Raw genomic sequence first — 14,798 nt, 5'->3', positions numbered from 1 at the left:
AGGGTGGAAGTCTTAAAAAAATCCCCCAAAATATGCTCTCGGTTTGTCACTTTGAAGTCAAAGCCATTGCCTTTCAGGTCCTCGCTCCTGAGAGTCTGTGCTCGTGTAATATTAAGAAAAATCTAGCATTAAACCCCAAAATATAAAATTCGTATTGTATATTTAAAGAGAGCCTCTTACTTTATATAACTCAGGACACATTGTCTCTTCGCAGAGAGAACGGGGGTGAAATCCTACACATTTCTTAAAAAAAAAAAAAAAGAAAACACATTTAAAATTACATCCATGTCAGCTTTAAAGAAAATTATTGCTGATGTCTTTTTGAGCTTGGAAATATAACTGTAGGATGCAGCTTTCCCCTCCCCCTCTGCCCCTCCACCCCCTCCCTTCCCAACCAAAAAAAAAAAAAAAAGAGGGGAAAAAAAAAAGAAAAGAAAAAGCAACAGAATATATAAAGCTCTTCTGATTAACAGTTTAGGTGCAGAACCCTATTTATAGGGTATGCGCTCTCCTATAACGCCTCGGTCCTCCAGCCCGTAGCAGTACATTATTGATGCAGCTGCAAGTGCTCAAAGCTTAAACAATATTTTTTCCAAAAGCCCCAGCAGCCCGCCCGGGAAGAAGGTGGGGACGGGCTGGCGATGGAGTCCTGAATGTTACTCCTCCAGTTTCAAGGACATCTTGCTGATGAGGATTTGGTTAATGGAGGAGAACTTATGTCCTAGCGGTGACGTCATTGGGTCCCAATGTAATCCTCTTGTGCTGAACCCAATCAGCAGATGTGCTGAGAGCCGGGATGCGGAGAAGAAGCTCTAATCCCTTAGACTGGATGAGATCAGCTGAAACAGCCAGGACTAGACCCCAAACCCCTCTGCTAGGAAGATCAAGAGAAAAGGGATAAATTGAGAGAGACGCCTCATAACCCCTTTAAAGAGCTTTGGAGAAGAGAAGAGAAAGATGGGTGGTGCACCAAGTTCATCTTGCTTTTAAAGCCTAGCGGGAGCCTGGTTTTCACTCTGATGAGGTCCTTCTGCATTGTTCCAGGGCAGGAGGAGAGAGAGGAGGAAAAAAAAAAAAAAAAAGAAAGAGAAAAGGAAAAAAAAAAAAGAGAGAGGAAAAAAAGTCTGAAATTCAAAGATAATGAGAGACTAGGCGCCTTTCTTATTCATCTCCAGCTTGCCTACACAAAAACAAGCGTCCTGAGCCACGGGAGGGCGTTTGCACTGGATCTGAGCGAAGCAGCGGAGTTTGTGCCGCCGGAGCCGCCGAGCGCTGCTTCCCCTGGAGTGGGTAAATCTGCTAAAAGCTGTAATTACGGGGTTTGGGCGACAATGGTGGGATAGCGACCCTGCTCTATTGCTAACTTGGAAGAGCATCAGGATTTTTTTTCTCCCCTTGTGCAAGCGACCTTAATGGGCTTGTGATTTTTTTTTCTTTTTCTTTTCTATGGTTTTTTTTTTGGACAAAAAGGAAGGGGAGGAAAGGGAGGGGGTGAGGATTTTCAGACGCGGTATCTAGAGAGAGAAATCGTCCTAAATTCATAAGGCGCCTCTAAGTCCGACGGCGATCAACGAAAACCGGTTTAATTGCTTTACCCCTTTTCGATCCCTCTCAATCATTATTTTTTTTCTTTTTTTGCACAATTATTTTTTAAAGTGGAGCGATTATTGTGCCGAACCTCGGCGGAGCAGAGAGCTGGGAAACGCGTGTTTTAACCTCCGCCGGTTTCCCTTCGGGAGGAGAGAAATCGGCTCCTTTGCCTTGCGAGCAGAGACGCACACGAGCGGGATTTTCGTTTTGCTTTGGGGAGGGAGCGGGGGTCCCCCGCAAGCCACCCCCCCCCCCCCCACACACACACACTCACCCCTCCACACACACCCCCGGCTGCCCGGGGCTCGGACGGCGGCGGCCCGGCGGGGGGACCCGCTCCCGCAGCCCCAGGACCGGGGGGGACTGTGAAGCATCTCCGGGCGCTCCGCCGCGGCTCCAGGGTACCGGCAGCCGGAGGTTTGTTGCAAGCTGTCCTCGACGCTATCGGCTTTTATTATTATTATTAATTATTATCATTATTATTACCAGCCGTATTTTTATCGCTAGTAGGGCCGGAGCTCGGGATGTGTCCTTCTGTCCGTCCCTCTGCCCCCGGGGCTGCTCCGCGCCCGGCGCTCATCGCTCGCCGGGGGGGGCTCCGGGGGAGAACGGGGACCCGGGGGGGCGATGCTGACCCCGGCAGGACGAGGGGGGGGGAGGGGAAGATGGCAGCGGCACCCGGCCTCAAGGCACCACCACCCCCCAACTCCCCACAGACCCACCGCCCCCGGCGGAGGGGGGCCCCGGGCGGCGGGAAGGGCGGCCGGCGACCCCGGCGGGGTGGACCCTGCACTGACAGCCTCTCTCTCTCTCTTTCTCTTCCTCCCCCCCCACCTCCACCACCCTCACCACCCCCAACCCCCTCCCCCCCCGCCCCTCTCTCCCGCAAGCCCCGCTCGCCGCCTGCCCTGCTCCGAGCGGGGACAGCCCGAGCCCCTCTCTGCGTGTTCACAGCGGACCTTGATTTAATGTCCATACAATTAAGGCACGCGGTGAATGCCAAGAGAGGAGCCTCACAGCTTCATTTTCATGGAAATTGGGGACATAAACCCTCTAATTACACTTAACAACAGCCACGGAGCGATCTATGGAGCATCCTCGGCCTTTTGACAAATAGGAGTAACAATGCCGCCAGCGCCCGGCGGGGCAGCTGTCTGCCCGCATTAACGGGGCGGGGGGGGGGGGGCGGGGGGGAGGCCCCGCTCCGGCCCCGCCGGGGCTGCCGGGGGCTCCCGGCGTACAAAGGGCAGCAGGAGCGGCAGGACAATGCGGACAGAGCCGGAGGGGGGGCGCGGGCAGAGAACGCGCTAAGGAGCGGGGGGGGGACGCGACACACCAGGGGACGGAGAGGGGGGACAAGCGGTCCCACGCTGCAGAGCGAGGGACCCCCCTCCCATGCAAAGGGACCCCCTCCCCAGAGCAAGGGACCAAGGGACCACCTCCACCCCACCCCCCTTCCAGGTGCTACGAAAGGAGCGCAGGGTTCCGCAATACCGCTCATAACCTCCCGGAAAAATTACCCCTTTGGAGGATTTTTGGGATGGGGGGGGGGGGTGCTTTTTGCTTTATTTTTTCACTCGCTTTTTTTTTTTTTTCTGTTATTTTTGCCGTTGCCCCCGCAGCCCCGCTCCCGCGTCCCTGCACCGCTCCTCCCTTGCGCGGGGGCTCAGCCATATGCGGCCCCCGCTGTGCTGCAGAGCTGCAACGCAGGTCCGTGGTCCTGTCCTGCCTGACCACCCTCACAGCCCCTGTGCAACTCGACTATTCACAGAACTAAATTACGAGCTTGCTTTTTGCCCAAAAGGTCCGGCAAGGCGAGGGGCTGCAGCACCCGCAGCTGCTCCCAGTGCTACCTCCAGCCCCATCGGGCTCCGTCACCGCAGCCTGCAAGGTGGGACGCATCCCCTTTTGCAGTCTCCAGCAAGACTGCAGTAGCCCACGTCGGTTCTTAGGTTAGGTTTTAGACCTCAATAAATCTCTGTTGTAAGACTGGTGTTTTCAGCTTCCTAAAGCCACGCCGAGCCTCGAGTTCTGAGCCTCCTGAGAGCTGTGCTCGGGCAAGGGAAGATTTAATTATTTGGCTGCAAAAAGCCATATAGCTGGATTCAGCCGCATACACACAACTCTCTCCACCCCCTCCCCTCTTCATCTCTGCTCCACTTTTATCAGCATTGCGTCTGTCCATGGAACCGAGTCCATAGACATCTCCATCCTCCATCCCTGCAGTGTTTGACGCGGGACACACGACCTTGTCTGCAATGGAGATGTCAGTAGCAGAGCACTTTCCTTGTTTAGGAGAGGGAGAAAAGAAAAACCTTACTGTACTCTGTGGGATTGCTTGATTTCATGCTCACCTGTTAAAAGTGGGCACTTTTAGGTAGGGCTCCTGGGGAAAACGGGACGAGGAAGGGGAAGAAGCAGAGGACGTGGGCCTCGGAGGACAGCAGCGTGGTGTTGAGGAAGGTAGCTGCCCTTGCTCTAGAGGCTGTTCTGCAGCAGATGCGTCGTAGCACCACGCAGTTGAGAACCCTGGCAAGAGGCAGGAGGGAGGAAGCACGCCATGCCCATACGGCTACATCAAGCGGTGCAGCAACCCATTCCTCTCCTGCGGACCTGATCCTGAGCATTGCTCCAGCAAGGCCAGGTACCATGTAACTGCAGAAGCTCACAGGGCAAGAGGCTGCAAGGTGCAGGAGGGCCCAGCTCCATCAGGAGGGCCCTAGAGGCACAGAGATCCTTAAGAGAAGCTGGATTTTTCCCCTCCCTCTTTCCCAGTAGATCAGCACAAGTACCAAGGTGTTGGAGACCTGCTCACTCCCACATCCATCAAGCGTTGCAAGGTCACAGGACACATTTTGACCTCGTTTGCCCCCACCATAAGTCAGGGGCTATGCAGTGGCTGGATTCACTGCTGGGGGAAGGGACAGCCGTATCACCCGAACTTCTTCCACGCAGCTCCATGGGGGCAGATTTCCAGCCACGGGGCAGTTCTGCTCTTGAATGAGTCCCTGGTTCTTTGCAAAGCAGGTAGTGAGGAATAAGAAGCCAAGTGCAGGGAGCCAGACCCCAGTAAACCTAAAGCTGGCATTAAGAGACAGAAGGGAGCGAGTCACCGATGCAATCTGCAGTGCAGCAGGAAAGCTGCTGGCTCCCTCCAGGGGCCACCAAGAGGCCAAGGACAGCTCTGAAGGAATGCAGGTAACTGGGGGGCTGCGTGGGGCCTGATGGACAGGACTGGGCCTGGTCCCCAGACCGGGGCACGAAGGGGATTGAGAATCAAGATCGATCGTGCCATGATGGCACAAGCCAGACGCTCATCCTGGACCGGAACCCTCTCCAGGTTTGCAGGGGAGGGAGTCATGCAGACTCCTCAGCAAACAGGACCGCCTCGCTTCTCTAATGGTTTCTTCTCCCTTGGGCTTCCAATGTGCCCCCTTCTTCTTAGCCAAGAGGAGATTTAGGAGGTTAGATCACTTAGATGTAACCCTCTTCCCCCACACAAAGCCCCCTCCAATACAACCATGCACATTGCTCCAGCGTGCCTGGCCATAGCAGTCCTTATTCCCAGGCTGCAGCTGCAGCTCTGCAGAACTGCCCCAAACGTGCTCCCTGCTGTGTGTGCACAAGCCAAGGGGGGGCTGGTTCAAACCCACCCCACCGAGCATGGCCACGGGTCCCTGGGCTCTGGGGCTGCTGCATGGCAATGAGCCTTTCACGCCAGTCTGAAATGAAGGGAGACAAGAGCACAAGCCAGCAAGAGTCAGATGAGCTACAGCTGGCGGATGGAAAAGAAGAAAGGCTGGTGATGGAGCTGGCCACGGTTTCACTTTACGTGTTTTCTGCTCATATACTGACCCCTATTTGTTTAGGTAAGTCAAGGCTTACACGCCTGGGAGCAGAGGGCTATTGCATAGAGCCCTCTGTGCATCCATAAAACTGCCCCCACCCCTCCTCCTCCATCATGTTTTCTGCTCAGTGGTGGGATCCCACGTCCTCAGGGATATGGTCCCACTTCCATGGCAAAGCCAGCTTCTTAGCCTTGGTTGCCGGTGATCCCCGGCTGGCTCGGAGGCTCTCAGGGTCCAGCTGGGGCCACCTCTTCCAGGAGGTCACACATCCTGCAGGCTGGTTAGATGACAAAAGCCCCCAGAGCAACACCACTAGTCACACAGCAAGAACAGCACCAACACCGAGTCAGCTCCACTCCCAGGCACCACCTCCTTTTCATCCAGAAGGAGGATTTATCCAAGATCAGACATACCCCTGTGCTGGTCACAGCATTACTGGAGTCAAGTCCAGTTTCCTGATGGAAAAGCCTTGGGGACACAAGCTGGTCTTTGCAACAATGGGTCTAGATCAGGCCATTACATGATGAAATCACCACAGAGGACAAATTAGCATCTTACTTCCCCTGTATAGTTCCCCCACACTCAGGAGAGCTACAGTTTCCCCCCTTATGGGGAAAAGCACAGCCAGGTCCAAGTTGGGGGTAAGAAGAAAGTTTACCTTCAACCCTCTAAGCACCCTTGCCTTGTAGATGTACACAAAGCACAGTCTCTGTACACAAAGCACCAGTCTCCACTCCTTATTTATATGACAACTGGTCAGGGAACAGCTTTAACTACGACTGCCTCATCCTAGAAAAGTCCTGACATCAGTCATTAAGGACAGGTTAAAAAATATGTCTCTTTGCTCTCAAATCCCCACATGGCAGATGGAGCTGTCTTGTCATCCCCCTGCGTGTGCCAGGGAGGCCTCGGATCTGAGCTACGTCGAGAAATACAGGGATTGCTTGCAAATAGGATAAGGAGAAATAAATCTGGGCAGAGGCCCCATCTCAAGGGAATGTTTGATGATACTGGTGGGTAAACCTAAGAAAGAAAGAGGTTAGGGGAAAGATGATAACAGTCAAGTGTATAAAAGGCTGCTGAAAGTGGAGGGAACCACACAATTTCCACAGCTGTGTAGGTAGTAATGGGCCAAACCTGCAGCAGAAATGATTCAGGTATTGGGAAAAGAGCTTTCTGGTGAAAAGGAGAGAGAAGCACTGGAACAACCTGGGAAAGAGAAATTCCTGCCTAGGGAAGATACTGGAGAAGCACCTAGCAGGAGACCCAAGACAGCACCAGCCTTACGCAGAAGGTGCCACAAGGAGAAAGTGGCATCACACATCTATTTCCCCCAGAAGAATGGAAAAGCCCCCAGCCATCGTCATGTCTTTTCCTAAGTCCAAAGGGTTTGTCTGTGTCACCACAGAGACCTGGAAAGGTGTCGCTGCTCGAGTGGCAACGACAGACTGCAGTGTCTGCAAAAGTCCAAGCTTGTCATCCTCATATAAGAACAAGGTTGAAGCATCCCCACAGAAGGGATCAAATTCAAGGGGTCATTTTTTCCCAGAAAGACAGAAATGGGATGAAAATAATCCTATTTGGGATTACTTCCTCCCTTGGTTTGTCCCAAGCCAGCTCAAGACCAATTGACAACATTACCAAGCTATAATACCCCCAGGTGATGTCCCAGAGGGACTGCTATTTTCTTTCACCTCCTAATAGCTCCCTTTTGATGAGCCACACACTTCCCTGGGTATGTTTGCAGAAACAGAGGAAAACAGCGATAATCTGATGTGTGTAGGATTATATATATATTACACAGCTGTATCTGCAGCTTTTTTGTCCCCCAGAAAAAGACTTGCCCAGGGGACTTGCAGAGCCAGACAGGGAAGGATTCAAAGCACGCACTCGAGGACGCAGGACTATTTGCCCTGCTCTCCAGGGAGGGAAGAGGAGGGTTTTTTAGGCTATTAGGACAATTCACTTCACCTGTAGCACAGCTTTCCCAGCCTCTGCCGCCAGAATTTTGATACTGGCAAGTAAGGGACTCTGTATGTGCCCCGCGAAGGTAGCCTGTATTTCAGAGTAGCTTTCCCCATGCTGTTTGCAGAGTGGCTACAGGACTAGGAGAGCACAGGGATCATTTTCACAGGCTGCTCTCATAACCCCCTGAGTAACCCCATCGTGTCAGCTGCTGCCCAGCTCAAGCAGGCAATACCTGTTTAAACTTTTATCACCCTTTTTACAAAGACAGAACCAAGACAAAACCAGTTCCTGCAGAAGCAGAGAAGACAATAGCAGGACAAAGCCACTCTCCCTCTTGCAAAAGCCCAGGTGACCGCAGGATGGCACTACTGCCACTTCTCCTTGAGGGACATCACGGCCTGTGCCAGGAACTGCAATCAGAGAGGAGCGGGCTGCTGCAGGCAGCGCTCAGGTTGATTAATTACCCAGCGGTTGGGCCTCCAGGTGGGGTTTCCATCACTGAACCACCGATGAATGATTCAGTATCCTGGATCCACGCAGGCGTTGAGCTACGAATTTGGTTTCAAGACTGTGGCATGAATTAAATTTCACAGAACCATAGGACGGTTTAGGTTGAAAGGGACCTTGAAGATCATCCAGTTCCACCCCCTGCCCTGGGCAGGGCCACCTTCCCCCAGCCCAGGTTGCTCCCAGCCCCGTCCAACCCGGCCTTGAACACCTCCAGGGATGGGGCAGCCACAGCTTCTCAGGGCAACCTGCGCCAGGGGCTCACCACCCTCACAGGGAAAAAATTTTTCCTAATATCTAATCTAAATGTCCCTTCTTACAGTTTGAAGCCATTCCCCTTCGTTCTATCACTACATGCCCTTGTAAAAAGCCTTCCCCAGCTCTCCTGTAGGCCCCTACAATTCATTCTGAATTGGGGAGGCAATTCTGCCTCCTTCTGCCAGTCCCACCTTGCTTTCTCAGTGGCTAGAGCCACTTCTCTGCTCTGGCATTTACAGTAACAACCAGCAGTGATACTCTACCGGATTCTCTCACCCTCAGCTTTTCAGTCCATCGTGCCCACCCTCCACTGGCTTTGCCACTCCAATTCAGCTCCAAAACGCTCTCGGCCAGGAGGAGAAGCAGCGAGGCATGCCGCAGCCAGCCTGTTACCCGTCACTGCTGCCTCCTGGTGCCTTCTGTCCCCCGTGCATGCGTAAGAGGCGGCTGGGGCAGAGGCAGGCAGCTCTGGCACAGCTTTCCTTCGGGTGGGAGGCATGGCTGCTGCTGTGCACAAGGTGGCACTAGCTCTCCATCTTAGCGAGAGGCTGCAGGAACCTGCGGGAAACAAGCTGCGGATGCAAGATGCAGAGCAGGAGTTGGATTACTCCTCTGTCAGAAGATACCGGCTCCGGTTCCTTCCCTGCATACCCTGGCCCTTCTCTGGATTCTCACACCACCAGCCGACCTGCTCATGCACAGGTCCTTCACCTTACAGACAGCATGACCGGATGCCAGGGCCTCCACTTCCACAGATGGGCTGGATGTTGGCGAAGAGCTCGTGTCTGAAATGTCAAGGCTGGAAGTCTGCAAGGAACATAACCCTTCCTGCTGGTCTGCAAATCAGTGCTGTGATAAAGCAGACCATATGAAGCCCCTTCTCTCCGTAAGGGTGGAAGGTTACAGCCTTCACCTAGCTGACCCTTAGCTGAGCAACTAGTTCTCCCTCCTTTCACTTATTTCCACAGGCTTCCCAACTGAGAGCCACATGAAGGTGTTCTTTCTCTGTCCCCAGCGCCCCAGAGGCAGCCCAAGCCTCCCCTTCCCCAGCCTTGTCCCCCCCGAGTTAACTGCGGTACCCAGCCTCCAGGGAGATCAGACCTTAACACTCCTTACTCCTTAACACAGTGGTAACCACCACTTTGTTGCAGCAAAGCTCGTGTCCCTTCCCATATGGAGACACCAGTTGATTTAGAGATGTTCACATTTTGTGCGAAGAAGTGACCAAGGCTTGCTTGCAGCTGCAAGCTTCATTTTAGCTATTGCACGACACAAGAAGGTTGTTCCTAGCTCACCTTTTGCCCAACAGCATCTCCAAATGAGGAGTGAGATTTCAATGAGATCTACAGAAATGACCTAACGTGATGTGTCAAATGTTGCATTCAGACAGCAAAGAAAAAAAAGAAGTAAAAGCAGGCGAAAGGAGGGGGTATGTGCACATGAGATAATTTGTCAAAAGCTTGTACAGCAGCTCACAGGAGAGAGGATCTGTATCACACACTTGTAAGTGTGTAACATCCCTTTTAGAAGGGTTACTTGTAGCTTGGTACCCCCACGGAAGACATCCCATGGGGTCCTGGAGCAAGAGCAGATGTGCAGTGTTGATGCCAAGGCACAAAGCTACCAAATCCAGGGGCCACCAAGTTGCAGGCTCAGAGCGTAAGGCATGAGAAGTTGACACCTAAGGGTCTGGAAATAAAATAAGGGGGCGGGGAGGAACTGGGATGTAGCAAAGAAGCACTGGAAACTGGTCAGTGGAAGCAGGAGGACACGGGGGGCTGGTTTACCAGCCGAACCCTTCACACCAAAGACTCCCCATTTTCCCAGTACGGCCAGCAAGTGACGGCTAGACAAAGTCTGAAATTCACACTACCAAAATTCTGACGCAAAACTTGACCTCCTGGAAGCCCATCATCTCGCAGCTAAATTCAGGTACAGGCCCCACGGACAGCAAAGCTTTTTGGCATCATTACAGGAAAAGATCTAGAAGTGCTGTAGGAAGTTACATTCCAATTAGCTTCACGTCAATGGTGGGGTAAGCATTACAAAGCATTTAAAAGATCAAATGCAAAAGCACAGCTTGAGTAATAGGGACCAAGGTGGTTTCAGCTAGGAACAGTTGTGGTTAATCTGATGGAGCTCTTTGAGGCTGTAACTGCTACAGCAGTCAAAGCGGAGGAAACAGGCAGAGCACAATTAGGTTTGCAGCGTGCAGTGGACAAGGCTTTGCAAAAGAAGCTAATGACTCAGATGGGGAGTCCCAGAATAAGTGGATGTGCTGTGGCTTAATGCTCTGGAAATTGCCCAGAAACAAAGATGCAAGCAGGAAGGTATTAATGGGAACCTTCTATGTCAGAAGGAAATGATTCTCGGGACGGAGCAATACAGCCAGCTTGTCAGGAGCGGAACAAAAGGCAGCAAGGTAAGACAGAGAGCTTCCTAGGGCAGGGAGCTGTATTTCGGTTCTGAACATCATGTTCCACAACCCCTCATGCCCCAGACAAACAATTCTCTCCTTTTTTTCAAACAGAGCTGCTGGAATTCTGCTTTTTGTGTTCTCTCCCTGTCTTTTTCTGCTCTAATGGCATCAGTTTTGTTTTTGTTTTTAAACAAAAATCAGAAACTCCTTTCAGAACAAACAGTGCCCACAGCATGGCCAGGCCCCATCTAGGTGGGGACGGAGCGGTTGCGTGGCTGTGATCGCATCACGGGAAGCCCCAGCACGAGCTGTGCCAGACGGTGCTAACCACGAGTTACACTCCCCGCATCCTTCCCTCCATGCGCTCCGCAAACCTGCAGATGAACGGGAACAGCAGGTGAGGGACAGAAAGACCTCATTTCACACTTATGAGCTTCGCTAAGAGTTTTGCAACTGATGCACATGGGAACAAACTGCAGGCAAATGGCATCGAAAAAACAACTAACTTGGCAGGGCTTTGTAACCTGGGGACGGGGACATAAGAGAAAACTCCCGTCTTAGGCATGCTGGAGTAAAGCTGAGGTTTTTAGCTGCAGTCCTTGAATTCACCGCTTGGTTGTTATACTGGCGAGACAGACCGATTCTCAGCTCTAGGTACAGCAATTCAAAGACGACCCCAGTCAGAGGGGTTCCCTGCCTTCTGGAAGTCATCTTACTGTGGCAGCCAAGATTCAAGTTCATAAATGTGTGAGCTACTGCTACCAACCATGGTATAGAGGCAGCTAAAAAAAAACCCCAAACCCGATGTAAAATATGCTTGACTCCTGGAGCATTCAGCGAAAGGGAAACAGAAACCCATCCTGACCCTTGAGCAGCAGAGGCCACACAGGTTAATGAATCGATTTGCCAGAGAAGGATGCAAAGCAGCGCGGGAGGTCATCAAATGACTCCGTGACGCACTATACCATTTACTACAAACCAGCTTATTTTCACATGAATTTACTTCTCGATTCAACAGGTGTTAAGAACTCGTGGAACAATTTACCAGTTACATCACGTCCCCTCAGAGTGATCCATATATATCTGTAAGTTTAAATTAACGCAAAGGCCTTGCCCTGTCACAAACATCTCCACAAAGGCATCCTAAATATGCAGCCGGACCTATGGGAAGAGTCAAAGCACTGACTAGCTCCCTTTGGTGCACGTAACTGAGCTCTACCAATCTCCGCTGAAACGGCAATGATGTTAACTACATCAGCAACGACCAAATTAGCACCACGGAGATGATCAGGATCTCTGCGGTAGGATTCTTGGCATGCAGTTTCCTATTGCATTTTCTCCGGCTTTGCTAATTCTGATCCTTTACCCTCCACTAGCTGCGCTAACTGCGCAGCCCGGGGCGTAAACCCAATCACTGAAATAAAGCATTTTGTTTTTTACAGTGAGGGTTCAATTAAAAAAAAAGTATGGGCAGGACTGTAACAGGAAGGGGAGCAGCCCCCAGTGACATACAGTTGCTGCCTTAAGCGAGTTTTACTGCTGAAGAAAAGATAACACTGAATAAAATCCGTATCTTATCAGTGCTTTCACATTGTAAAAGAATTGCAGAGCTTCACAAACCCATTGCTTTTTTATTTATCTGCAAGTTCTTGCAGGAAGGCCAACCCATCCTTGCAGAACCCCCTTCTCATGGGCAGGCTGTAATCACCCACCCTGGGATGTGCTTTTACAGCACGGGCAACTGGGCAGGCACCACACCACCCACCTCTCTGGCAAAGGTTTTCTAAAAATGTGAAAGAGGGGTTGGTTTCCCTGTTTTGTATCTCTGAAAACAGTCTCTGATGTACACTGCGCCTTCCAGACCTCCTCCCGCCTCTGCTATTTTATTCCATTTTTAATCATCCCACTTTTCTCTTTGTTATCATCATTAATACTTTTAATGTATTTCTTACCAGAAACAGGGCGAGATTGCCAACTAGTGGAAATCAGCAGTGTGGGGCTGTGCCAATTCACTTCAGCTCAGACACAACAGCAATACAGTTACCACCTTTTCATTTGTACGGAGAAAAAGCCAGCACTGCTTCTTACTGTACCTCTCTTTGAAGCACACATATACGTATTAACTGTATACACACCTACACGCAATATACCCACTCATATACATAAAAGCTACTATCCAGTGGAGAAACCCCAGTGTTTATTCCAGAGTGTGATTTCTTTGAAAAACTAATGGCTTATTACGTGCAGAACATTCTTATTCCAGCAGGGACAAAAACTGCTTTGCAGAACAAAGTCCGAGAAAGCTGCAAAACTAACTGCATTGGAAAGGATGACATTAGATTACGACGAAAATCCATTATAACTATCCAGGACTGCGGGGCTCCTGTTTGTACAACACGCCCTGTGGGCAGAGGTGTCAGAGAGGTGCTGCCTATAAATGCCCCTTTCTCTGCGATGTGATGGCTCTCGTAACTAATCTCTCAAACGGACGGAACATTCGCTGCAGTCACCAGGCCAGAGATGCTTTCTGCCTCGGGACAAATTTTCCCAGGCTGACTAACGGCACAGCTGGGTCCCTGGTAATAATTCAAATGGCTTCTTTATTGCTCTATGAGCAACAACTGAGGCATGTTTTAACAGCCAGGAGCCTCTGGGGAGAGCCTCTGTGGGCTTCTCACTGCAGGTGTGTTGGTGAAGCTGATGACCACACATACTGCGCATCACCTATTTTCCCTCCCCTCCTCTTATCTTTCCATTTATCTCTACCATAATCACACCCTCACACTTCAAAAAAACACAAGTAAGAACAAAAATTACAGTACTGCTTTCACATTTGCCACCTTTCCTGCCACTTTGCTCAGGTTTAGCTTCCCTGGCGCCCCGTCTGCCTTTCTGTTCCCACTCCAGAACTGCTGGGGGGGTCTCCTCCGCTCCGCTCGCAGATCACGCTTCTCTACAGGCTTTTGACTCCTAATGACCTCAATACCTGGAGTATTTCTGAACAAAAACTGCGTTACGTTCAATGACTGAAACGCACAAAAGCACTGCTTCATAACTGCCTGGTATCTTTTTACTTACCCTCTTCATTACCTCTATGGGCCACTTACTTTCTAGAGCATCAGCCCGTCCGGAGGAGGTGCTGAGGAGGAAAGGGGCTGTGCGCTCTCTCAAGTCACATTCACCGGAGCAGATGAGAATTTTGTCTATGTTTCTGAGGATAGTTATGCCTCACAACCCACTCTCATTTCACCAGGAGGCTTTTGAAATTTAACAGGAGGAACTTTGTGCAATTTGCGATCTGCAGGTTCACATCCTTGGTTGTATTTATTATTTTAAATAAACCTTAACAGATGATGATTATTATTATTAATAATAATTATTATTATTATTATTTAAAAGAAAAAAAAACAATCCTGTCTAAAGATCACCCTATCTGGCAGTCTTTTATGAATGTTCTCCTTCTAGGATTTATCTTCCACTATTGCATTTTTTGAAATAACTGAATTAACAACATACAGTGTTTTCCCACCCTCAGCAAGGTCAGTAAGTTAAGGAAAAATCTGAAATGATACCTGGCTCATAAAAATCACTCTTCTTCCCCATCTAGTATTCTACTCACTATGGGCAGATTACATTTCCCATAGGAGCTCATTAGTGCTGCTCTTTACTCAGCATCAGGAAATCTTTTGGAGTTGTCTTTACTTCCAGACGGTAAAAATTGCTTTTTGTTTCTTCTCCTGACTTACTGCACACCACTCCCCTGTTCTGAAGTGGCATTTTAGAAAGACAGAGCTTTTGGACAAAAAAAACCCCACCATGCTTCCAACCTTGATGATGAAAAATTAATGAACTGTCAAGTTGTGTGAACCAAGGGTACAGCCAAGGAACAAGGAAGACAACCTTACTGGACTCACAGGTTAAAACGAGGAATTCTTGTTCCTTGTCAGAGCGAACAAGGAATTATTACAGTGTTAGTGTTTTAGTTGTAATTTCTGCTTTACAGAGGTCAAATATATAAAACCAGAGGACGTAAAGCAGTCTCATTCACTTTTAAAATGCTGCACACCTACTGGAGTGATGCAACAGGCTGATACACCTCCTTAATTGTTGCTTTTGTTCCCAATTTCTGTTAGCTGATCTAGCATTAATGAAAAAACCATAAATCACTACAACACCCTGGCTCCAAAGACTGAACACTGTGAAATAAG

This window comes from Vanellus vanellus, assembly GCF_965231255.1.
Source record: "Vanellus vanellus genome assembly, chromosome: 15".
Taxonomy (NCBI): Eukaryota; Metazoa; Chordata; class Aves; order Charadriiformes; family Charadriidae; genus Vanellus; species Vanellus vanellus.
The sequence above is the reverse complement of the archived record's forward strand: the minus strand, read 5'-3'. Positions refer to the sequence as shown.